This window comes from Papio anubis, chromosome 3 (assembly GCF_008728515.1).
Source record: "Papio anubis isolate 15944 chromosome 3, Panubis1.0, whole genome shotgun sequence".
Lineage (NCBI taxonomy): Eukaryota > Metazoa > Chordata > Mammalia > Primates > Cercopithecidae > Papio > Papio anubis.
In genome coordinates, this window is record NC_044978.1 from 6020615 (window position 1) to 6036024 (window position 15410).

A 15410-nucleotide genomic window follows, 5' to 3' on the forward strand; every position below is an offset into this window, starting at 1 on the left:
GAACCCTTTTGCCTACAAGAAGGCCAAGGACTGATCTTCACCGCCAGACGCAGAGCCTAACATCCCTGGAGCTGCTTCCAAATCTCTTACTTCTCCTTTGCACTCCCGGAGTTTCTCATTCTGGATTTGGAGACCTGGGCCCAAGGAAAGCCCCAAGGAAACAGGACTGGGGCGGCTCGTGGAGAAGTCGCTGGGAGGCCGAGGGAAAGGATGCCGAAAGGCGGGCGCCCCAGTTCAGGACCTGAAGCAGCCTGAAATAGCGGTCCGCCTTCCCTACTTCCCTAGGGTTTGGGGATCGCTTCTGCCCTTCTCTTTTAGATCTCCCCTTGATGTCCGCTGTCGGCAGATTTTCCCTCCATGGAAATACAGTATTATAATCTCACGGGACCATTACAGTATTATAATCTCACGGGACCATGATTGGATATTGGTTACTCAAAATGTGATTATGCCATGAATGACTGTATACGGGCGTTCGCAAGCATATATGCATGTGTACTCTCACACCAATGCCAACACATATGTATGTGTACACACAGATCCCTTCTCCTGCTTTTTACGAAAATTAACTCCTCTAATTTGTCTGCAGAGCTCTTTCAAACCCAGGGAGGAAGGGTAAGTACACGGTGGGACTGCCTCACCATCCGGGCTTGATTTCGCATCTGCCACAGTTGCTGTTTCCCTACCCTGTCCCCAGCCTTCCCCAGGCCCCAGCCCAGACTCCCCACCGCCGCTCCCTCCCTGCGGATGTCAGCGACTCTCACGGATGTGGCCACGAAGATAGCGCCTCCTGCTCCTGGCCTTGGGAACTGCAGTCCACGCACAACCAACACTGCTGTCACCGCGCCAGGACGTTCCTTTCAGGTTAAGGAGGACAAAGCTTTAAAACCTCAGCAAACAGCTCACCCAAATGATCTTTCTTTCTTGGTTTGTTGTTGTTGTTTGTTTGTTTTTCTTTGTGTGACTTGACTTTTTGCCTTCCTCGAGTTAGAGACGTTTACTATCTTCCCCTGGGCAGAAGGTAGGTGCCACCTGAGAAGGGAGGCAAGAGGCCTTGCCTGGCAGGGATATGAGCCACAAGGCCAGCCTCGCCTTCTACCTTGCATGACAGGACACTCGGTGCGGGCTCCGGAGAATCCGGGACACCGCCCCACACCCTCTACTTGTAAAACATGTATTTCAAATTCCATGTCGCTTTCCGTTTAAGCCTTCCGCAAAGCCATAGCCAGCATCCCCAGCTTCCCCGGGGCCCCTCATTCCAACATTTCTTTCTCCCACAGAGAAAGTAACCTGGTCTCACCCCAAACTACATGCTCAGCTGGTGGAGTGCATTTTTATCAAATTAAAAGAAAAAAAAAAGAAACCACTATCAGTCTTCATAAACTTTTTTTTTTTCCCGAGACAGAGTCTTGCTCTGTCACCCAGGCTGGAGTGCAGTGGCGCAATTGGAGGTCAGCTTTCATGCAATGCTTATCGAATGCATTTCAGGGGAGTCCCGGCTTGGCTAACTTGTTCCCAGCCTTCAGTTTGTTTGTTTGCTTTTTTGAGACAGGGTCTCACTGTTGTCCAGGCTGGAAGTGCAGTGGTGTGATCTTGGCTCATTGCAGTCTTTGCCTCCAAATCCAGAATCAAGCGATTCTCCTGCCACGGCCTCCTGAGTAGCTAGGACTCCAGGCGCCTGCCACCATGCCTGGCCAAATTTTATAGAGATGGGGTTTCACCATGTTGGCCAGGCTGGTCTCGAACTCCTGCCTCAAGCGATCTGCCCGTCTCAGCCTCCCAAAGTGCTGGGATTACAGGCGCAAGGCACTGTGCCCGGCCCCAAACTGTAGTTTCTTAAGGTGTTGTATTTTTAGTTCCCAATCCACTTCAGATTCCAAATATTTGTGGTTCCCAGGGAGCGGGCTGTCATGCTTTGTGGCTTGGCAGCCTGGAGGCAGCATTCTCACCTGTCAGCATTCTAGAAGTAAATGAAAGACTGAGGAGTAGGCTCCACGGTGGCTGAGTTTGGGCTAAAGGAAGTGTCGTTTATTCTGTGCCATGGGAACAAGACCAGCAAGCCATGCCACGCATCTGAGCCCACGGGGCCACAGAAGCCTCGAGGCTCTGCAGGGAGGCTGCCACCGGGTTCATGTCTCCCCAGCCACGGGACTCCACCCTCAGCTTACTCCTGAGAGTCCTGCCCCATTAAGTGAAGAAAACACGAGCATTTCACAAGAGTTCATCACGTTCCCCAATTAACAACCACAAAATCTGTTGGGACTACATGCATATAGTATGGGTAAAACCGAAAAAAACCAAAAACTTAAAAGTGAGAAATGCATAAAAAACAAGACACAAAGACACTGAATCATCTAGATTTACTTTCTTTTTCTTTCTTTCTTTTTTTTTTTTTTTGAGACGGAGTCGATCTTGTCACCCAGGCTGGAGTGCAGTGGTGCAAACTCAGCTCACTGTAACTTCCACCTCCTGGATTCAGGCAATTCTCCTGCCTCAGCCTCCTGAGTAGCTGAGATTATAGGCGCCCACCACCATGCCCACCTACTTTTTTTTTTCTTTTTGTACTTTTCATAGATATGGAGTTTTGCCATATTGGCCAGGCCAGTCTCCAACTCTTGACCTCAGGTCATCTGCCCACCTCAGCCTCCCAAAGTGCTGGGATTACAGGCGAGAGCCACCGCTTCTGGCCAATTTACTTTCTATCCATGGGCCCATATGTAAAGATATATATGTGTATATATGTATCTCGGTAATTTCCAAACATATTATAATGAACCCTTATGTAGTTACCTCAGTAATTCCTGAACATATTTCCCTCAAAAGCCCACTTGTAAGGCACAAATTGCAGTTACTTTACCCATCTACCCATCAATCGTATACTGAACATGCCTACAGTACATAAGGCACTGTGAAACTAGTACCTGAATTAAAAGTACTGAATGCATTCCTTGCAAGTACATGTAATTCTAAACTATCTCAAAATTTTAATTAAAACCAGTGCAGTGGCTCATGCCTGTAAGTCCGAGCACTTTGGGAGGCTAAGGTGGGTGGATTACTTGAGCTCAGGACTTTGAGATCAGCCTGGGCAACATGGTGAAACCTCACATCCACAAAAAATACAAAAGTGAGCTGAGTGTGGTGGTGTGAGCCTGTAGTCCCAGCTATTCAGGAGGCTGAGGCCAGGGGATCGCTTGGGCCCAGGAGGTGGAGGCCGCAGTAAACAGTGATTGTGCCACTTCACTTCAGCCCTTCACTCAGTGACACAGCAAGACCCTGCCTCAAAAAAACGTGTTTTTAACTAAAAAATACCGAATTCCAACATTGTAAAGAAACCAGTGGCCTCATAAACAGTGAATTCTCATAGCAAAAATTCCTGAGGAAGACAATGGCTCACTAATCCCTCCTACTTGGTAGAATGTTCTAACTTGGGCTCCGCTCATTGAACAAAGAGATAAGATCATTCCAGCTGCATATCATTTACTGGACAGAGCTTATGAGAGAGTAAACCTTGGATATGGAGTGATTGGGGGACTGCCTCAAAGCACTTCTGTTCAATATTACTGCGTCATGTGCTGCATAATGACAGGGTATGTTCTGAGAAATGTCTTTAGACAATACCGTTGTTGTATGAACATCACAGCGTGCACTTATATGCCTAGATGGTACAGCCTACTACACTCCTGGGCAATACGGTGGAGCCTATTGTTTAGGCTACAAATCTGTACAGCATGTGACCGTACTGAATACCACAGGCAATTATTGTAACACAGTGGTATGTATTTGTGTGCCCTAAACCTAGAAAAGGTATAGTAAAAATACAGTATTATAATCTCACAGGACCATTATTGGATACGCAGTCTGTGGTTAATCAAAATGGGATTATGCCATGCATGACTGTATATGTGTGTTCACAAGTATATATACATGTATACTCTCACACCAATGCCAACACATATACATGTGTACACACACAGCCCTTCTCCTGCTTTTTACTAAAATTAACTCCTCTAATTAATCTGTAGAGCTCTTTCAGCTTGAAAATCCCAGGAAGGGCCGGGAGCAATGGCTCACGCCGGTAATCCCAACACTTTGGGAGGCCAAGACGGGCAGATCACCTGAGGTCACCAGTTCAAGACCAGCCTGGCCAACATCATGAAACCCCCATCTCTACTAAAAATACAAAAATCAGCCAGGCCTGGTGGCGTGTGCCTGTAATCCCAGCTACTTGGGAGGCTGAGGCAGGAGAATTGCTTGAATCTCAGAGGCGGAGATTGCAGTCAGCCAAGATCGCGCCACTGCACTCCAGCGTGGGTGACAGAGCAAGACTCTGTCTCAAAAAAAAAAAAAAAAAGAGAAAATCCCAGGAGGCTGTGTCAGGCTAGTCGGTGTCCCGCTCCACCTCGAGAAAATAGAACGCAGGACAGGGCAGATCCTTTAGAAAGGGACTTTGTGGATCCACAGTGCCAAAGGAAGTGAGCTCCAGTAGGGGTGAGTAGAAAGGGCGTGGTCAAACAGGAGGAAGAGTCAGGTGGGAGCTGTGAAGGCAGCAAAGTCAGGCTTGGCCGTGACTACCGTTTCCACAGAGCAAGGCCCAGACCTGCACGACTGGATTCAATGGCAAAGTTCTGAAAATATGCTCAACGAAAACAGTCTACTGACCCTCCTCTTAAAAGAAGTGATTGCAGGTCACAAGGAGGTTAGTATTTCAGCCTTCATTTTAATGCTTAGAGGAGTCTGCCTTTACATAGTTGACTCTCCTATTTGAGTGTTGAATTTTCGACTTCCTCTTTGTTGAATCCTGACAAAAAAGGGGCCAGAGGCAAATGAACATGGGAATCCAAGGCTCAGTCTTATAGGAACTGTGCATCCCATTATCACTTGCTCTTCTGCACATGATCAGACTCGGTCAAGAGAGTAACGCTACACCTGTCTACAGTTCAACTCTATAGCAAATGCCTACATGGGAACCAGGAAAGCGGAAAAGGGGCCTGGATGGGGCAGAATTCACAGGTATTAGAGAAACAGTGCCTGAGTTAGCGAGAGAGGGACAGACAGACAGACAGACGGCCAGAGCTGCAGCATTGGCATCGGGCATCCATTCCAGTTAACTTGCAAAGCAGACACTCCCCATTTTTTAGAGTATGTGGGAGGGAGGCAAGGTCTTCTAAAGAGATTAATTAGTGAAGCTTGTGTGCTTCAGCACTGTGCTTTGAACAAGTGCATGGAGCTGTGATTAGTGAGAATAGCCTTAAAGGAACAGGAAGGATTCGACTCAGAAAACAAGAGCCAGTAGCACACAGACGTCTCACTGAGACAGGGGCTGTGCCCTAAGCTGCAATGCTGAAATGCAATCAGCTAATCCTTCATTACAAGGGATAGGAAACCAATATCAAAATATAGAATTGTTAATGTCCCTCTCTAAATGAGCTATAATATTGTCTCGTTTAATTCAAGTTTACTCAGCAAATTCCAAAGTGGTAAACCTTTAGGATTCTGGCTTACTTCTGTGTGTGCTGCATACAACCTTTGCCTAAAATATACTTTACCCCATTCAAGAGAAGTCACGTGGTCTATCATAAAGACTAAAGCTAAATTCTACAGCTGTAACAAACATGGAGTTCTGGTTTCTAACTCACAGAAATTGAGAAATGAGAGAGAAGCTCCACACTAACCCAAATGCCCACAGCAGCAAGAAAGGACAAGTTACAGCCATAAATGGAAAGAAAACAGACAAACTCCAGTGTGCCAACCCGAGAACCAGAGAGCACAGGCACTTAAAACCTCGTCACAGACCTTGGTGACAGATGACTGATGGGCTAGGTCTATAAAGGAAGTGCAGTTGGAGTTGTTATCTTTGATTTCAAAAAATTAAAAAGTGAGCAAAGAAATTTGGAAATATTTTTGGCCAAAGGGTCAAAGAAAAACAATTTGCGCCTTCTAGAAAATTGGCTATCTAGAGCACGTTGTCAAGGAATGTGGGCAATTAAGATGTGTACTAGGCTGAAGACTGTCCCCTCCCACCAAATTCATGTCCACCTGGAGCCTGCAAATATGACCTTATTTGGAAGTAGGGTCATTGCAGATGTATTTCCAGTTATGATGAAGCCATACTGGATTAGGATGGGTCCTCATCTAATGACTGATGTCCCCTTAAGAAGAGGGAAATTTGGAAACAGTCACATAGAGGGAAGAGAGCTGAGATTGTAGTTATGCTGCCAAAAGCCAAGGAACACCAAGAATGGCCAGCAACTATCAGAAGCTAGGAAGAGTCAGGAAGGATTGCCCACAAGAACCTTCAGAGAGAGCTTAGGCTGTGGACACCTTGACTTCAGACTTCTGGCCGCCAGAACTGTAAGAGAATAAATTTATGTGTTGAAAGTCACTCAGTTTGTGGTACTTAGTTTTGGCAGCCCCTAGGAGACTAAGACAGCAAGGTGCTATTCTGCCTAGTTCATTCAATTAATTCTGACAGTTGCTTTTGAAAACAGTAGATTTTGTTTGTTGAGTGGTTACCATTCTAAGCACTTTCCATGGGTCCACTCACTTAATCCTTACAATAGCCCTCTGAGCTGGATATCACTATTATCAGATGAGAATATTTTCATCTATTTTTGAAACTCTGTTGTGACAGATGAGAACACAAGACAGAAGGAAGTTGAGGAACTTGCTCAAGTCCACTCAACTAGTGCATTTTGGAAAAAGAAATTGACTCAGGCAGGCTGACTGCAGATGACGCTGCACTGCCCATGTGACACACTTTGCAGCCTAAGTCATCCAGATTTGTGGTTTTCACAGAGCAAATGATCCAGATAATTCTCTTAGCATCCTTGTGGATAATTCAGGTCACAGGTTACAACAACAAAATATAGTGGATTTGATGTCTCATTGGTGATTCTCTCCCGCTGTCTTCATATGGTGCTTGTCATTCATTCCCTGACCATACCAGGCCCTCTAATGCACTGGTGCCTTTAAAATAGTTATGCCTGTTTCCTGGAATGTTATTCCTGGCTTTGGCATTTTAAAATTGCATCTTATCTTTCAGGTCACAGCTCACATGCAATGGTGTGGTTAAAGACATATGCATCTAACAACAGAGCTTCAAAATACATAAAGCAAAACTCACAGAGCTTAAAGGAAACTTGAGCAAATCCACAATTGTAGTTGGAGATGTTAACATGTCTCTCTTAGTAATGCAACCAGCAGACAGAAAATCAGCAAGGATTTAGAAGAATTGACCAATACTATCAATCAACTGGATCTAGTTGACATTTATAGAACACTCCACCCAACAACAAAATACACATTATTTTCAACTGCATAGGAAATATTTACCAAGACAGACTATATCCTGAGTCATTAAACAAACATTTACAATTCAAAAGAATTTGTGTGTTAATTGTATAGATCAAAGGGAATAAAGAAAAATAAGAAAAAATAAAATAAAATAACCTGTGGCTAGGTGCAGTGTCTTATACCTGTAATCTTAGGGCTTTGGGAGGTCAAGGTGAGAGGCTCACTTGAGACCAGGAGTTCGAGATCAAGCTGGGCAACAAAGTGAGACCTCATCTCCATAAAATTTTTAAAAATTAGTTGGGAATGGTGGTGTGTGCTTGTAATCCCAGCTACTTAGGAGGCTGAGGTGGGAGGATTGCTTGAGCCCAGGAGTTTGAGGTTATAGTGAGCTATGATCACACCAATGCATTCCAGCCTGGGTGACAGAGTGAGATCCTGTAATCCCAACACTTTGGGAAGCCAAGGCAGGTGAATCACCTGAGGTCAGGAGTTTGAGACCAGCCTGACCAACATGGTGAAACCCCATCTCTACTAAAAAATACAAAAACCAGCCGGGCATGGTGGCAGGCGCCTGTAATCCCAGCTACTCGGGAGCCTGAGGCAGAAGACTCGCTTGAACCTGGGAGGCGGAGGTTGCAGTGAGCCGAGATTGTGCCATTGAACTCCAGCCTGGGTGACAGAGCTAGACTCCATCTCAAAAAAAAAAAAAAAAGAAAAGAAATTTAAAAATGAAGATAGAAGAATAGAAGTCATACAAAATATGTTCTTATGTTCTTGGACCATAATGGGATTAAACTAGAAATCAATAACAGAAAGATACTGGGAAAATCCTTAGACTGTTGGAAATAAAATAATTCACTTAATCCATAAAATACCCATGTGAGGTGGATATTATTGTTATCCTCATGTTAGAGATGAGAAGGTGAGGCAGAAAGAAACTGAGGAACTTGCCCAATTTCATTCGGCTAGTGAGAGCTGGAGTCACAAATTGGACTTAGGCAGGCTGGGTCCTGATCACACTCTGCCATCCCTCTGACACATGTTAGAGCCTAACTTATCCAAACCAGTGCTTCCACAGATCAGATGATCCAGGCAATTCACTTGGCTTCATTTGGGATAATTCAGGACACTTTTACTAGTTACGAAATTCTAGGTTGACAGGTTTTTCTTCCCTCTATAAGCACTTTAAAGATGGTTTTCCATTATCTTCTGCCTTGTTTCTGATCTTGTTCTCCTCTATGCAGTGTGTCTTTTTTCTTTGGCTGCTTTATCTCTGTTTTTGAGCAGTTTTCTGATGATTTGTCTAATGGTAATTTTCTTTAAATGTATCCTGTTTGGGATATGCCGAGCTTTGTGGGTCTACAAGTTGAACTACTTTTTCTCAATTTTGGAAATTCTGTCATCATTTTCCTCAAATAAATATTCTGCTACATTCTCTCTCTCTGCTTCTTCTAAGATTCTAATTACATGTCAGATATTGTCCCATAATTATTGAGGCTCTGCTCATTAAAAAATATATATTTTTGCTCTATGTGCTTCAGCTTGAATGATTTCTTTTCATCTGTCTTCAAATTCATGTCCTTTCTCCTGAAGTTAAGCCTGTACAATTTTTAAAATTATTTCAGATATGTATTATTCCATCCTAGAAGATCCATTTGGTTCTTTTAAAGAATCTCTTGGTAGCCATTAGACTATAACCTCCATAAGGGCAAAGATTTTTATCCATTTTGTTCATTGCATTATCCCTGTTCCCTAGAACTGGCATACTATCTGTTCACGGACGAATGTGTGACTCCATCTCCCCGGCTATGACTGATGGACTAAGGAACACGTGGATGTAGTAATGACTTGGGAACAAATGAGAGTGGCCCAGCTCTTTTTCTGTTCACTTCAATGCCTGATGACCTCAAAGTCCACCAATCCTTCTCCTCCTGAAAATCTGTATTTTAGATGATGTTGATTGCCTTAGTTTGGGTTCCAAAGAAGCAGACCTTGGGAACCCCAACACCAATATTCAAGTGCAAGTAGATTAGATTATTTTGGAAAGGATCCCAGGAAATATCTATTGGTAAGCTTGGAACTGAGACAGGGTAAGAAGGGCAGCTGATAAAGGATGTATTATCAAAAGTGTCATTATGTGGACAACTGGAGCCTAATCCCAGTGTAGAATTCTGAGAGTCAGTGCAGGGTTTTCCCTTACAAGAAGCAAGGGAGCTGCGGCTTTTATACAGCCATTCCCATCAGTCATTGATTGATGGCTGCCGGGGTTGGGGTGGGAGGGTTAATTTTCCCATGCTTTTGAAACTGACCCAGTAGTCCCATGGATAGTTTTAACATAAACATAGAAATTGACCCTTCTGGTCTTAAAAAGCTTGAAACTTACTTTTGTCTTCTGTGAGTTCCTTCCTCAGGAAATGACCTTCAGACCTCTCAAAAAAATATATCAAAAAATTGAAACTCATCAGTTACCCACATCCAGACAATGAGATGCCAGGCCCCTCAGTCCTCATGATTGCTTCCTTGCCCCTCCCCAGTTACTGTTTTCTCACACATTGTTACATTCCTTCCTTGCTATATAAACCTTTAGATTTAGTCAATCAACGAGATGGATTTGAGACTGAACTCCCATCTCCTCAGCTGTAGCACCCGATTAAAGCCTTCTTCCTTGGTAATACTGTTGTCTCAGTGATTGGCTTTCTGTGCAGCGAGCAGCAGGACCTAGACTGAGCCCTCCGGTGTTTCTATAACACTTTTGGTCTGCCATGTTAGCATTGCTGGAAAGAGCAGGAGCCAGAGGATGACCTCAGGCCGTCAGAAATCTTGCGAGTGCACTGCAGTGGTGAGGCATAAATTGACACAGGTAGGGCACTTTCATCAGGTGCTGTGCTGATTTGCCCTGAGAATAAGCATCCAGTAAGACAAATACTTAATACAGTGGTAGGCCCACATAAATATTAGCCTAGAATAGTAACTAAATCACAGATCTGGGAGTCAACCCAACTTGGGTTCAGTCATATCTTCTATCAACCTGCCTTCTATCAAAATTACTTAACTTCTCTGAGCTTTGGTTCCCTCACTTAGAAAAAGGTGTAATGCAGAAGAATGATGGAGAGTCAATAACAGATGCCTGGCACCCAGTCAACACTAGGAAGGAAGGCATGTGCATGGCTTCCTGGCATCCCTTCTCCTGGCTGTGAGCCAAAGCAATAAATGATGGAATTTCAGGCATCAGTGAGCCATGAGGAATTTGTACGAAGGGCATGAGGAAAAGAGAAGACAATTTTCTGGCATTCCTGAATTACAATGTGGAAGGAATACCTCTTTGCCCTGCTTCCTGGTTTCCAGCTTGAGTAGCCAGGAAAGTGGGGTACTATTTACAAAAAGGGAGAGACTGGAGAGAGAAGATGCTTCAGTGCAAGGGTGACTAATTGAGCAATTCAAATATTGGGATATTTAGTCCATTAGAGGTCAAAATTCTAAATATTACCCTAGATTTTGATAACATATTAGCTCAGATTAAGCATTCTTTGCAAATCTATTTATACTTTAGCATACATCACTAGATTTGAGTTAGAAACTTGAGTTTAAACTCCAGCTCTGCCATTTATTAGCTATAAATGGACAAATTATTTAACTCTCATAGACCCTGGTCCACAAAATGAAATTACGCCTGCCCTGTCTGTCTCATAAAGGGATTAAGTAAACCACGAAGTGCTGCTATAAAAACGTGACAATGTTACTTATTACTGTATCATAAAGACACGAGCACTGTTGTTACCAATCACCTTCCAAAGGATTTCTGGGGGCTTCCAGTCCAGGTAAGACCATCACCAGCTTTTCCAAATACCCACAGCAATAGGATGACAACATTTAGACAACTCTCAGACAGTATTTTTAATAAAATTCGGTGACAAACTTTCCCCAGGAACTCCAGAATAACTGCGAGGAGGATCAAACCACCACTATCAACAAAATCCGCTCGGAACCCTTGCAGCATTAACACCTGTGTGAAGAACCTAGGGGAAGAAAGGAAGGGAAATTCTGATGGGGCTAAAAGCCAGTGAAATCAGCTCTCCAAGACAAACAAACGCAGCACAACCAACCTTGACTCATAGCGTTGGCTGGGGTTTGTGGTCTAAATTCTCCCAATACAGCTCGTCACTGGCTGCAGATCTGAAGCGAGCAGCGCATGATCACGTCTTTCGGGCCAGAGTAAGCTGAGAATTTAGTCAGCCTGAGAGGCTCGTAACACAGCCCTTGCCAACAGCAACTCACCCTACATGAGCGGGCTCAGCTCGGAGGAAACTAGGATGACCTAGGTCCTGGAAGACCTCAGACGTACTCAACAAAACCCCTCTGCTAGAAGGAAAAGAACCTACCCTAAACTGAAAAACAAAGAAGACTTCTGGTAGTAGAATCTAAATCGATCAGATCAGGGTACTGGGTATAAAGAGAGAGACAATACAAAGGAGAAAGATCTTGTAGCTGTGGAGGTGAAGACAGAGAATAGCCATTTTTGGGAAAACTTTGAAGTAACAATAGAGAAGGGAGTTTTTAAGCCGGAAAGCTACCTGGGCCTATCTCCTACTCTCTATGTGACAATACTGCCCTCAAATTACAGGAAAAAACTGTCTCATGTAAGTGTAAACATTATGGCCAGTCACGGTGGCTCACGCCTGTAATCCCAGCACTTTGGGAGGCCAAGGTGGGCAGATGACCTGAGGTCAGGAGTTTCAGGCCAGCCTGGCCAAAAGGACAAAATCCCGTCTCTACTAAAAAAATAAAAAAATAAAAAAAACACACACACACACACACAAAAACACACACACACACACACAAATTAGCCAGGCGTGGTAGTGCATGCCTGTAATCCCAGCTACGACGGAGGCTGAGGCGGGAGAATTGCTTGAATCCAGGAGGCGGAGGTTGCAGTGAGCTGAGATCGCACCACTGCCCTCCAGCCTGGGCAGCAGAGCAAGACTCTGTCTCAAAAAACAAACAAACAAACAAAACAAAACAAAACAAAAACATTAAAAAAGAAATGTAATAAAACCCCAAAGATATTTTAAGAAAAAAGTAAAAGGATACTGATTGTGCTAACAGATAAGAAGGCACGGGAAAGGCAAGAAAAATATGTCCACAAAGCAAATGAAAAATATGTCCTAATATAAAATAAACCCAAAATAATTCTAAAAACTGCAGAAGCTACAGAAACACATCATAAATACATTAAAAATTAGATAGCTGAACAATAGAAATGTGTCAAAAGAGCTCAAAAAAATAGAAAATAATATTTTATAAATTAAGACTAAGCTAGAAGTTACACAAGGCATTACAGAAAGCATAGCAAGGACATTGAGATTAGAAAGGAGGAAACAAAAATCAAATGGGACATTTTTTGGTTGTTGTTTCTTGCTTGTTTGTTTCTGAGACACGGTCTCCCTCTGTCACCCAGGCTGGAGTGCAGTAGCGCGATCACGGCTCACTGCAGCCTCAATCTCCCAGCCTCAAGCAATCCCCCTGCCTCAGCCTTCTGAGTAGCTGGGACTACAGGTGCTCGCTACCACACCCAGCTAATCTTTTTATTTTTTTACAGAGATAGGATCTCACCATGTTGCCCAGGCTGATCTCAAACTCCTAAGCCCAAACGATTCTCTCACATCGGCCTCCCAAACTGCTGGGATTACAGGCATGAGCCACCACACCCAACCCAAACAGAAAATTTTAAAAAATATTTTTGAAAAGATAGATATAGAAGATTGGCAAAGGAAGTCTATGACAATATGACATAGGAGTTCCTTAAAAAGGAAATCAAATAAATAGATCTGAACAAATAATAATGTAAGCTTTTGACAAATAAAAAGATACTTGAATTGGGCATGGTGGCTCATTCCTGTAACCCCAGCACTTTGGGATTCTGAGGCATGGAGCACTTGGGCCCAGGAGTTCGAGACCAGCCTGGGCAGCATAATGAGAACCCATCTCTACCAAAAAATATATATATATATATATATATATATTTAAAAAGTAGCCAAGCATAGTGGCACACGTCTATAGTCTCAGCTACTCAGAAGGCTGAGGTAGGAGGATGGCTTCGGCCCAGGAGTTCAAGGCTGCAGTGAGCTGAGATCAAACTACTGCATTCCAGCCTGGGCAACAGAGGGAGACCCTGTCTTAAACAAAAAAAAAAAAAAAAAGATACTTGATTCTACCTTTAAGAGGATATACTATGTACCTAGGAAAATCACTCAGAGATCTATTCTGAGATACATCTCACACCGAGATATTCTTGTTAAACTACTGAGAATTAGAAAGAAAAAATTTTCTGAGTATCTAAACAACAACAAAATGAGAACTACAATGGAAAAAAGATAAAATTTGTATCAGACTTGTTAATAATAACACTTCATAATGGAAGACAAGGGAACAATATATTGACAATACTCAAGGAAAGAAAATGTGAGTGAAGGATTTTATATCCAGTCAAACTCATCAACAATAAAGATCACCATTATAAAGACATAAGACTGACCCAGTGCAGTGGCTCAAGCCTGTAATCCCAGCACTTTGGGAGGCCGAAGTGGGCGGATTACCTGAGATCAGGAGTTCTAGACCAGTCTGGTCAACATGGTGAAACCCCGTTCCTACTAAAAATACAAAAATTAGCCAGGCATGTTGGTGGCAGCCTCCTATAGTCCCAGCTACTCGGGCAGCTAGGGCAGGACAATTGGTTGAACTCCGGAGGCAGAGGTTGCAGTGAGCTGAGATCGCACCATTGCACTCCAGCCTGGGCGACACAGCGAGACTCCGTCTCAAAAAATAAATAAATAAATACAAATAAATAAACAAATAAACAAATGTACAAGACCTCAGATATTGTTCCCACATGCCTTTCCAATAAATCTATGAAAATGAGCTCCAAACAACCATTCAAAATAATCATAAGAAGCTTCAGCACAAAGTCTTTGATGAACCTTAAATATATTTATCTGTAGAACTAAGAAAAAATAGTAAGAATAAAAACGGAAGAAGGGTAGGCCCTGCATGGTGGCTCACGCCTATAATCCCGGTACTTTGGGAGGCAGAAGCAGGAGGATTACTTGAGTCCAGGAGTTCAAGATCAGCTGTGCAATATAGTGAAATCTTGTCTCTACCAAAATTTTTCTTTTTTAAATTAGCTGAGTGTGGTGGCACATGCCTGTAATCCAATTAACTCGTGAGGCTGAGCTAGGGCGGTCGCTTGAACCCAGGAGGCAGAAATTGCAGTGAACCATGATCACACCACTGCACTCCAGCCTGGGTGACAAAGCAAGACCCTGTCTCGAAAAAAAAGAAAGAAGATATTTCAGTATTACATACTCTGAAAATATGGATATAATAGAACTAATAAAAATGGAGTTTTGGATGAACGAAGTACTTGGAAAGCAGAATAAGCTCAGTAAGTAACTCGCAGATATTAACTGTGACTGAAAGGCTATCCCTTTAATTTGGAGGCTGGAAGAGAAAGAGTAAAGAGTGGGTATTAGTTAATTTCATTATTATCCATAGCTGGGAGCAAACAGACAGTGCATTAAAAAGAGGGACTCAGAGTTCTTATACAAAGATATGAATACCAAGATAACAATCAGAACAGAAATACAAAACTTCCTGAATATTAAAACATACCAAAAACTTTAAATCTACATTGTAAAAGAATATATATTGACAGAGATATATGGCATATCTATCCTAAAGCAGTATAATAGAACTGAGACCTTTTGTATAAGAAAAGAGAAATAAATAAAATTAGACATTTGCCTAAATTTGCAAAACAAAAATAAAAGCAAAGGACGCAAAAACCAAAAACCAATAAAAATGGTTCCCTGTGGGAGTGGAGAACTGGGAGGCAAGCAAGGCTTCAGTGAAACTGCTTAATGTGGTATCATTTAAACTAGAACATTGTACATGGTTCACATGGTTAAAAAAATAAAATTAAATTACCAATTAAAAACAAAGCAAAATCGGCCGAGCGCGGTGGCTCAAGCCTGTAATCCCAGCACTGGGAGGCCGAGGCAGGTGGATCCGAGGTCAGGAGATCGAGACCATCCTGGCTAACAGGTGGAAACCCCGTCTTTACT

General features: G+C 43.1%; 1 long non-coding RNA gene across 1 annotated transcript; it reads right to left on the bottom strand.

The window, feature by feature from the left end:
- Positions 1-11162: 11162 nt before the first annotated feature.
- Positions 11163-12011, bottom strand: LOC108586165. Its single transcript, XR_001903076.3, has 2 exons — positions 11397-12011; positions 11163-11309 (listed from the first exon to the last, which is right to left on the bottom strand). It is a non-coding gene; the product is annotated as an uncharacterized LOC108586165 (long non-coding RNA).
- Between the last annotated feature and the right edge of the window lie 3399 nt (positions 12012-15410).